This window comes from Anomaloglossus baeobatrachus, chromosome 11 (assembly GCF_048569485.1).
Source record: "Anomaloglossus baeobatrachus isolate aAnoBae1 chromosome 11, aAnoBae1.hap1, whole genome shotgun sequence".
Taxonomy (NCBI): domain Eukaryota; kingdom Metazoa; phylum Chordata; class Amphibia; order Anura; family Aromobatidae; genus Anomaloglossus; species Anomaloglossus baeobatrachus.
In genome coordinates, this window is record NC_134363.1 from 178349889 (window position 1) to 178361091 (window position 11203).

Consider the following 11203-nt stretch of genomic DNA (forward strand, 5'->3'; position numbering starts at 1 on the left):
TTGCATGTAATCAACATTGTAATAAAGATAAGTAATATTGAACTTGAATAATATGATTTGCTTGTTTGGTTATTGCTACCTGTGTGCTTCATTGCCAAAGAGTTATCAGTCTTGATTTATGAGCCATGGGAAGTCGTTATGCGCACTAAATTTCACACGTGGTAAATAACATAAAATAAAGTTAATTGTGTGAAATGAAAATGGCGCCGTATCCTATGGTGAGCATATGGAAAATCACGGGGTTTAGAAGACTTCTGGCTATTTACATGAAATGAACATTATAATAAAGATAATGATATATATATATAACAAACGTCAACAGTGTGATTTCCTTAAGGTGTCGTTGCTATTTGCCTCTTTCTTTTCTCTTGCACCAATGCACAGAATGGGGGACTTTTATCATCGCTACAAAATGGCACATCCGACCGCCATACAACTCATTCCTTACGGAGCTGCTGGAAAAAGCCACTTAGATGAGAAACTGTGGAAAGAAAAGCGCAATAGGGTCTTACCCCAAAAGGGGAGGAAGATATGTAATAAAAACACACTCACCTATAATGGTTGTGCCAGTCACAACCACTATGCAGGCATATATAAGATCCAGGTCCAGGCAGCAGTCCCAAAGTTGGCTGATAACAGAGAGTGATAGAAGAAGGGTCTTAATTCCGCGCCAAGGACTCAATGGATCCAGGAAGAGATTAATGCTTCTTTAATAACATGCACAAGTCTACGCGTTTCTGGAGACACAGCTCCCTTCATCAGGACATTGGCAAGAGAACATCAAATCTGGTTTCAAGTGAGATGGTGAAGTATAAAAGCATGCAATGATGTCATAGGGAACACCCATCCTGAAAAAAACTTTGATAGCGGGCGGGATCCTGATCATTCTAGAAATCTATATGTTCCAACAGTTCCCTGAATATTGAATTATGATCAAAAACAGTTATATTAACTTCTACTAACATACAGTAAACATGTACAATAATCCTGACAAAAGAAAAAGCTAAATAGATATATAATAAATATACTGAACGACATACACGGGGTTAGAACCTGGTGTAAAAAGAAGAAAAACAGCGCGATGTCATGAAGGAGCAGAGACATCAACCACAGGACTACCGCCTCGTGTCGTAATTTGTCATCGTCCTCAGGTGGTTTCCTATTAGGCAGGCAGCCTAAGGGTATAATGATGGAGCTCAAATTGCTGTCAAGGAATTGCTAATAGAAATCCACCTCAAGACAATATTCAGGGAACTGTTGGAACATACAGATTTCTAGAATGATCAGGATCCCGCCCGCTAACAAAGTTTTTTTCAGGGTGGGTGATTCCTATGACATCATTGCATGCTTTTATACTTTACCATCTCACTTGAAACCAGATTTGATGTTCTCTTGCCAATGTCCTGATGAAGGGAGCTGTGTCTCCAGAAACGCGTAGACTTGTGCATGTTATTAAAGAAGCATTAATCTCTTCCTGAATCCATTGAGTGCTTGGCGCGGAATTAAGACCCTTCTTCTATCACTCTCTGGAAAAAGCCACTTGGCAGCCTCTTAGGAAATGAATGGAGCGCTGTTCACACATGTTTATTTTTGCTACATTCCGTTTCGTTGATTGGTGAATGTCCAAGAGGTTGGATCCTCACTGATGCGATAGTGATAACTTGTTTTAACCAGACATAGTGTGATATGCTAAATACTTCTCAATGTTTTTATATTAGTTTGCAATTATACATTGTGACATTGTGTGTGTCACACTGTACAAAAGGTTGGTAGGACGTAATACAGCGTATTTACCACTAGGTGGCAGCAGAATATTGAAGGAGAGGCAAAGTAACACAGTAGCAGAAAGGCACTTGAAGTACAGCAGAGTAACTTAAGCAGTCAGTTCACAGGCGAACCACCAGGGGCAACCAGTAGTCAAACAGTCAGAGTCATAAGCCAGGAAAGTCGAGTCACTGCAAAGGGAGGATCAAAACCAAGTTAGAAAACAGAACTGAGTCGGAAGCCGGAAGATCAGGTATGGAAAGGGAAACGCAAACAACAGACTGGAACGGGAAGTCAGGGGCTGGGACAGACGGACAAACGGGGAAGCGTACAAGTCAGGGCACGGTAGCAAGGAGTCACATCAAACAGGTAATCTTACCAGAGCCAGTCACAGGCTGCAGAGCAAAACTATAACCAGCACTGGAATGCAGGTGCAGCGCCCAGATATAGTGTCTCCTGAAACCAGAACAAGGCTGATGGGAGTTAACCCCTGACATGACCAGGCTGGGTCTGGGAAACTCTGGAGCGGAGATTCCCGGTCCTGGATAATGACAGTGTGACTGTTTTTCTCTTAGATCTATCTATCTATCTATCTATCTATCTATCTATCTATCTATCTATCTATCTATCTATCTATCTATCTATCTATCCCTCTATCTATCTATCTAGCTATCTATCCCTCTATCTATCTATCCCTCTATCTATCTATCTATCTATCTATCTATCTATCTATCTATCTATCTATCTATCTATCTATCTATCTATCTATCTATCTATCTATCTATCCCTCTATCTATCTATCTATCTATCTATCTATCTATCCCTCTATCTATCTATCTATCCCTCTATCTATCTATCCCTCTATCTATCTATCCCTCTATCTATCTATCTATCTATCCCTCTATCTATCTATCTATCTATCTCTGCTCTATCTATCTATCCCTCTATCTATCTATCTATCTATCTATCTATCTATCTCTGCTCTCTCTCTATCTATCTATCTCTGCTCTATCTATCTATCCCTCTATCTATCTATCTATCCCTCTATCTATCTATCCCTCTATCTATCTATCTATCTATCTATCTATCCCTCTATCTATCTATCTATCTCTGCTCTATCTATCTATCTATCCCTCTATCTATCTATCCCTCTATCTATCTATCTATCTCTGCTCTATCTATCTATCTATCCCTCTATCTATCTATCTATCTATCTCTGCTCTCTCTCTATCTATCTATCTCTGCTCTATCTATCTATCCCTCTATCTATCTATCCCTCTATCTATCTATCTCTGCTCTATCTATCTATCCCTCTCTCTATCTATCTATCTATCTATCTATCTATCTATCTATCTATCTATCTATCTATCTATCTATCTATCTCTGCTCTCTCTCTATCTATCTATCTCTGCTCTATCTATCTATCCCTCTATCTATCTATCTATCCCTCTATCTATCTATCCCTCTATCTATCTATCTATCAAATCAAATCAAATCAAATAAGCTTTATTGGCAGGACCAAATACAAATTAGTTTTGCCAAAGCAAGTGTACATTAGGGGCTGGGGCTGTGGGGATGGGGGGTGGGGACTGTAGGAAGGATGGATGGGGCACATCCAGGGTGGGGACTGTGGGGGCACTTCTAGGATGGGGGCTATGGAAGTCCATGGCTTATGATGGGGCATCTATCTATCTCTGCTCTCTCTCTATCTATCTATCTATCTCTGCTCTATCTATCTATCTCTGCTCTATCTATCTATCTATCTATCTATCTATCTATCTATCTATCTGTGGCGCCCCAGGACCTGGTCGCCACAACAGCATTGCCCTCCCAAAAGGGTTAATGCTGAGCCTGGAGGTAATTGGGAGATCTATTGGCCAGTAAGTTAACACTCAACACAGTTCTCCCTCCGGCCAGCAGGGGGAGCTCTGAACCTGGAACTTCAGGGAGCATTCCTTAAGTCTGGCTGGAAGGAGGAAGTGTTAGTTAGTCTGGAGACAGGAGTGAAGGAGTGCAGACGCAGAGTAGTGCTGCCTTGTAAACTGGGGCCTAGAGCTGGGATAGCTTGGCCCAGTGAAGCAAGGGGAGCAGAGAGGCACAGCAGAGACTCGGACATCGGAGTCTGTAGTTGCCAGGGCATAAAATCCATCCCTGGTAGCTGAATCCGGAGGGCAGGAGAGCTGTAAGCCCCCTGCCCCAGAAGCAATCTGAAGGTACAACTGCATCCCAAGGGCCTGGTGTGGGCTCCAGCAGAGAAGCACCAGAGAGGGCCTGCGCAGTCTACCACACAGAAGAGGGGACGAACAACAAGTCCCAGCAGCAAGAGGGCAATTGCGAACCCAAAGTGCAGTGTCCTAAAACAGCAGAGAAAGATTAAGGAGTAGGCCTCATACTCAACTGGCCAAAGATCACCCCAGGCACTTCCAGGCCGGCCGGATCATCTATACCATCTGTGACGGTCTCCCTGGACTAAGTTTCTGCCGAGTAAAAGAGGAGAAGGTAAAGAGACTACTGTTTGTGCCTGTTTCTTTCATTGCTTGTCGGCCCTGCACCGTGTTAGTCACGCAGCACCATAGACTTCCACAAGCACCAACTGTGCCCCGGGCATTGCTCCACCTGTGGGGAGCAGTACCAACATTGCTGCCATAACATCATCCCGGTGGCCTCACACAGCAGCGGCGGCTTAATAGCCGCATACCACAGGTGGCGTCACGAACACAAACATTAAAGTCATCAGCCACATATTCAACTGACACCCACCAGGGCCACGGAGCCGGGCCCAGCCACCACTGACTATCACCGGACTAGTCCGGCCCGGCACCGGGTGTCCCATAGCCCTGGGGTGGGCGAGTCAACTTTTGGCGTCACGAACAGGATTTCGTGCCCGGTCACACCGGGTACTGTGCGCCTGAAGAACTGTGTAAAAGACTGTGTACTGGTTGTAAATTGCCGCCGCCATTAGCCGCGCCGAGCGCAGGAAGAAGGGGGGCGTGCCTGACAAAGAGCGCGAAGGGAGCGCGCCATCAGAGCAGAGCGCTGTTAACCCCGCGCGACCCGGAAGAAAATTTGAAAAGTGAACGGAGCCTGGTAAGGTTCACTAAGGGGGAGGAAGATGTCCGACTCCGAGGGAGAGCAGGTGGCTGCCATCGCCCAGGGCGCCGCAGCACCGGCCGAAGTAGTCCCAGTCGCCGTCGCCCCAGCCCCCACTATAGCGCCGGTAATGCCGATCACCATGCCGTACATACCAGGAGCAGAATGGCTGCCGCAGTACTCCGGGGAGTCCCATACCTTGAGTGACTTCAGAGAAAGCCTGCACAGCTTGTTCCGGGTGTATCCTCTGACTGAGAGCCAGAAGGTGGGCATATTAATGGGACAGCTAGCCGGCGCAGCCCAGCGTGAAGCGAAGTCCTGGCCTGATACAGATAAAGGGACAGCAGCCCAGATACTGGCCAAACTAAAGAGCACTTTTGACACCCGCACCGCAGCAGAGATAAAGATGAGATTCTTTGGGTGCAAGCAACGGGCCACAGACAGCATAAGGGACTATGCCTTAAACTTGCAGGAGGCCCTGAAAGCAGTTAAACAGGTGGACCCAGAGAGTGTACGTGAAGAAGACAAACTCCTAACTGAGCAGTTCATAGAAGGGCTCCTGTCAGACGCCCACAGGACACAGCTGCGTATAATGGTCCTGCAGAACCCTGCTCTGGACTTTGCAAAGTTTAAGGACCAGGCCATCAGGGTACTGAGAGAATCTACACCGAATGACCCAGTACCCCTCCGGCCTCTTGCTATCACGTACCCCGGGGTGGTGCCTGCAACACGAGCCACTGCAGGGGCTGAGGCGCAGTCCCTGGATAAGGATCCCACGGCAGAGCTCAGACAGCAGTTCCAGGAGCTGACCAAGACTGTGGCTGCCCTTGCCAAGACCGTGCAGTCTCTACAAATGACCCCCTCGCCTGCAAAAATCGAGTTGGCCTCCAGCCCAGAAGACGTCCCATGGATGCGACAGAGGAGGATTCCGCCGACCCGAGGCAGAGACACAGACCGGTATGATTCAACAGGACAACCGATCTGCCGCCACTGCAACCAGGCGGGCCACATTGCACGACGCTGTCCTTTAAACGGGCTGAGCCTGGGGCCAGGAGCCAACCCCCAGGTGTGAGGAAGCCCGGCTCAAACCCCAGCCGCAGCAAGTATGTGGGAGGACGACCGGTCCTTCCCATTGTGCTGGATGGGATCCCTTTGAATGCCCTCCTGGATACGGGGTCCCAGGTAACAACCATCCCCCACAAACTGTACAAAAGATATTGGGCTGATTCAGACATTGACCATGGCCCAGATGATGATTTAACGATTGTGGCCAGTAATGGTCAGCCCTTACCTCAAATTGGGTACAAAGAAGTAACCATTAAAGTGGGGCGGGTGGAATTGCCATGTCAGGGGATGATAATTGTAGATATTGATCGCAAAGAATCTGACCCACTGCTAACCCTTGGTACAAATGTGATAGAAAATTGTATTGCCGAAGTGATAATTTTGTTGCAACAGGCGTCTGAAACTGCCAGCTCCGGGCAGCAGCGTGTCCTACAGAGGGAGATCAGAGCCCTGATGAGGAGGCAGCAAGTAGAGCTAGCCGGAGGAGAAATTGGCAGTGTGAGGGTAAGTGACCCCCTCCCCATTGTAATACCCCCAAGAAGTGAAATGTTGATATGGTGTCGGGCAGCAATAGGCCTCAAGGGTCAGGATTACCATGCCTTGGTAGAACCAGTGTATTCAGACAGTAGGCCTGGAGTCCTGATAGCCAGAGGGGTAGCGGACGTCCGCAAGGGGAGAGTGCCCGTCCGTGTCCTGAATTGTGGGGAGGAGGAGGCCAAATTGCCCCGGTACGCCACTGTAGCAAAACTGTACACTGTCAGTAACAATACCATTAAAGCAGTGGAACCCTTGATCCCGTCCGACCAGGCGGAAGACAATGGCTCCAAGGGGCAGCCGGAAGACTGGTGCCAAAAATTACATGTAGGCACCGACTCCACCCCCTCGCACCAAAAGCATGGGGTTTACCGGGTGGTACAGGAGTACGAGCGGGTCTTCAGCAAACACCCCCTAGATTTTGGGCAGGTGAAAGGGGTTAAACATCAAATCCCCACGGGTGATCATCATCCCATTAAAGAGAGATACCGCCCTGTACCCCCCGCACAGTATCAGTGTGCCAAGGAAATGTTACGGGAAATGAAGGAGGCTGGGGTTATCAGAGATAGTTGTAGCCCCTGGGCAGCTCCACTAGTGCTCGTAAAGAAAAAAGATGGTACAATGAGAATGTGTGTAGATTACAGGCAAATTAACCGCATTACACATAAAGATGCTTATCCACTGCCCAGAATAGAGGAGTCACTAACAGCCTTAAAGTCAGCTAACTATTTCTCCACCTTGGATCTCACCAGTGGGTATTGGCAGGTTCCCGTGGCAGAGGCGGACAAAGAGAAGACTGCATTCACGACACCAATGGGTCTCTGTGAGTTCAACTGTATGCCATTCGGGCTCTGCAACGCCCCAGGGACATTCCAAAGGTTGATGGAGTGCTGCTTGGGCCATCACAACTTTGAAACCGTGCTGTTGTACCTGGATGACGTAATAGTCTACTCCAAGACTTATGAGGACCACCTGAAGCACTTAGCAGAAGTGTTTGAATCCTTGTCGAAATATGGCCTGAAGATCAAGCCGTCCAAATGTCACCTCTTGAAGCCAAAGGTACAGTACCTGGGTCATGTGGTCAGCGCAGAAGGTGTGGCACCTGATCCGGAGAAAGTCACTGTAATCAAGGACTGGCCAAGACCCACCACAGTGAAGGAGGTGCGGCAGTTCCTTGGACTGGTGGGCTACTACCGAAGGTTCATTGATGGTTTCACCAAGATAGCAGCGCCCCTTCAAGATCTCCTGGTGGGCCAGCCAAAGCAGGCTAAGAAGCAGAGCCCTCCATTTGAATGGAGCAGCCAACTGGAAACATCCTTTGTCCGGCTGAAAGGGGCTCTCACGGGAGAAGAAATTCTGGCCTACCCTGACTACAGCCAACCGTTTGTACTGTATACAGACGCCAGCAACGTGGGACTGGGAGCAGTTCTGTCCCAGGTACAGGGAGGCAGAGAGAGGGTGATAGCGTACGCCAGTAGGAAGCTTCGGCCCACAGAAAGGAATCCAGAAAACTACAGTTCCTTCAAGCTGGAGTTCCTCGCTATTGTTTGGGCAGTGACTGAACGCTTCAAGCACTATCTGGCATCGGCCAAGTTCACCATCTTCACGGACAACAATCCGTTGACACACCTGGCAACAGCCAAGTTAGGTGCGATGGAACAGCGATGGATGGCCCGGCTGTCTAACTTTGACTTTACCATTAAGTATCGGGCTGGCAAGAAGAATAACAATGCTGATGCGCTGTCCAGAATGCCTCACTTGCCCGAGTCTGGAGAAGACATGGATGAACTCGAAGAGATAGAGTTACCGGCTTTCCATCACCAAGGTGTGTCCCAGTGTGAGCATGCTGTAGGAGTGAAGCGCTCAAGCCAGCACGGGGTCTCGGTCAACCCCTTACTCCACCATAATTGGGAAGAAACACAGAACGGTGACCCGGCCGTGCGATTGGTCAAAGAGAAGCTAGCGCAAGCTGAGACCCATCTTGGCCCAGACGCTCCAGAGGAAGCCCAGCAGCTGTGGAAGGAGAGGGGACGACTGTTCACCTACCAAGGCAAGCTCTGCAAGAGATATGTCAACTATCGAACAAATGAACTTGTCTGGCAGATAGTGGTTCCGCAGAGAGATGCTCCAATGGTCCTAGCAGCGTATCATGATAATGCAGGACACTTCGGGTGGAAGAAGTTGGAAGCCCTACTCCGTGATCGGTTCTATTGGGTGCACATGAGAAAGATGATCGAGAAGTGGTGCCGAGACTGTGGCCCGTGTAACCTGAGGCGGAAAGACGATGCCAGCCAAAGGTCTCCCCTACAGCCAATTGTCACAAAGCAGCCCCTGGAGTTGGTGGCCCTGGACCACGTGAAGTTAACACCAAGCCGGTCAGGCTATGTGTACGCCCTCACCATTGTGGACCATTACTCTCGTTTCCTGGTAGTAGTGCCTGTGAAGGACCAGACAGCCAGGACAGCAGCTAGAGCGTTCCAGGCATCCTTTTGTCGACCTCACGGCTATCCGGAAAGGGTACTGACTGATCAGGGTCCTGCATTCGAGGCTGAAGTGTTCCAAGAGTTCTGTAACATGTACGGTTGTAAGAAAATCCGAACCACACCGTACCACCCCCAAACCAATGGACTGTGCGAGAAAATGAACCATGTGGTTATTGATATGCTGAAGACCCTACCGCTGGAGGAAAGGAACCAATGGCCAGAAAAGTTGCCAGATCTGGTAGACCTGTACAACCACATCCCAGTGAATTCGACCAACTGCAGCCGCGCTTACCTGATGCGAGCCAGACCAGGCAAGTTGCCTGTAGACTTTGAGATGGGGACTGTGTCGCCTGAGGCGGTTCAAGAAATAGAGGATTGGGATACAGAACGGCAGCAGCGGTACCGTAAGGTCCAGGAGTGCGTAGAGAGGAGCCTGTCTCAAGCAAGAACGAGGCAAGAACAGCATTACAATCAAACAGCCCCAGCAACTCCCTTAGCACCTGGAGAACAAGTCCTCAAGAAGAAGTGGAAGACGCATAAATTGGATGATCAGTGGGAAAACGAGCCCTACACCATTATCCCCTCCAACTTTGACAATAGTAAGGTATGCCTCATAAGCAAAGATGAAGGCAAGACCTATCAAGCAATTTCCCGAGACCGCCTGAAAGCGTGCCCTGAACGGTGCAGAATCCAAAGAGAAATGGAAGGAGTACAAGGAAGTCCCCAAAGTCAAGAGAAAGGAGGGGAGATGATTCAAACCATCCTTGGAAAGTTCCCCAAAACTTGGACCCGAATAAACAATGCCATAGTGGTACCAGTTTTGACGTTTCCGCAGTTGGTCGAGCCAGAAACAGAAAAGGTTCCGGATCCACCTAAAGAATCGTCCGCTCCGGCACGAGATGACACGCCAGCAGTGGAGCAGGAGGATCAACCCCCTGTCAGTGGTGAACCTGTCATACCCTTGGCGACTCCTAGATCACAAAGGCAACCATCACGCTTACCTATGGGGGTTAGGCCCACCTGTAGTGCTGAGATAGAAGACGCACCACGTAGTCAGGGGCAAACACCAGAGCTACGTAGGTCCCAGCGCAGCACTCGGGGACAACCCCCTCTAAGGTATAGGGAGTCAACTGTATAAGGGAAAGAGTACTTATTAGGATGTAAATAGTTATGCAAAATGTCTGCCATGTTGTGTACAAAATGTTTTCTTTTTCTTTGATTGCGAAAATGGACAATTGGGCCACTGGACTATGGGTGGCCAACACCTAAATTGTTCATAGTTAGCACCAGTGTGCTCAACACCCCTGAAGAAAAACCCGTCCGGCGTGCATAGAGTGGGGTCATCAATGCTCTGACGCACGCCCAGAGCCTACGTTGGGGGTTTGAACGCGGCGGGTCCCCCATGGAGCAGTGTAATGGACACCCGGCAGGGAGCCACACTGGACTCTTATAGTAATGTTTAAGGTTGTAACGTTAAAGTAATTGCGCCTCCCATAATGGGATGAAATGTTCTAACATGTCATGTTTGTCTCTACAGTCCGGGAGTACTGAATTTAACTAAGGGGGAGTGTGGCGCCCCAGGACCTGGTCGCCACAACAGCATTGCCCTCCCAAAAGGGTTAATGCTGAGCCTGGAGGTAATTGGGAGATCTATTGGCCAGTAAGTTAACACTCAACACAGTTCTCCCTCCGGCCAGCAGGGGGAGCTCTGAACCTGGAACTTCAGGGAGCATTCCTTAAGTCTGGCTGGAAGGAGGAAGTGTTAGTTAGTCTGGAGACAGGAGTGAAGGAGTGCAGACGCAGAGTAGTGCTGCCTTGTAAACTGGGGCCTAGAGCTGGGATAGCTTGGCCCAGTGAAGCAAGGGGAGCAGAGAGGCACAGCAGAGACTCGGACATCGGAGTCTGTAGTTGCCAGGGCATAAAATCCATCCCTGGTAGCTGAATCCGGAGGGCAGGAGAGCTGTAAGCCCCCTGCCCCAGAAGCAATCTGAAGGTACAACTGCATCCCAAGGGCCTGGTGTGGGCTCCAGCAGAGAAGCACCAGAGAGGGCCTGCGCAGTCTACCACACAGAAGAGGGGACGAACAACAAGTCCCAGCAGCAAGAGGGCAATTGCGAACCCAAAGTGCAGTGTCCTAAAACAGCAGAGAAAGATTAAGGAGTAGGCCTCATACTCAACTGGCCAAAGATCACCCCAGGCACTTCCAGGCCGGCCGGATCATCTATACCATCTGTGACGGTCTCCCTGGACTAAGTTTCTGCCGAGTA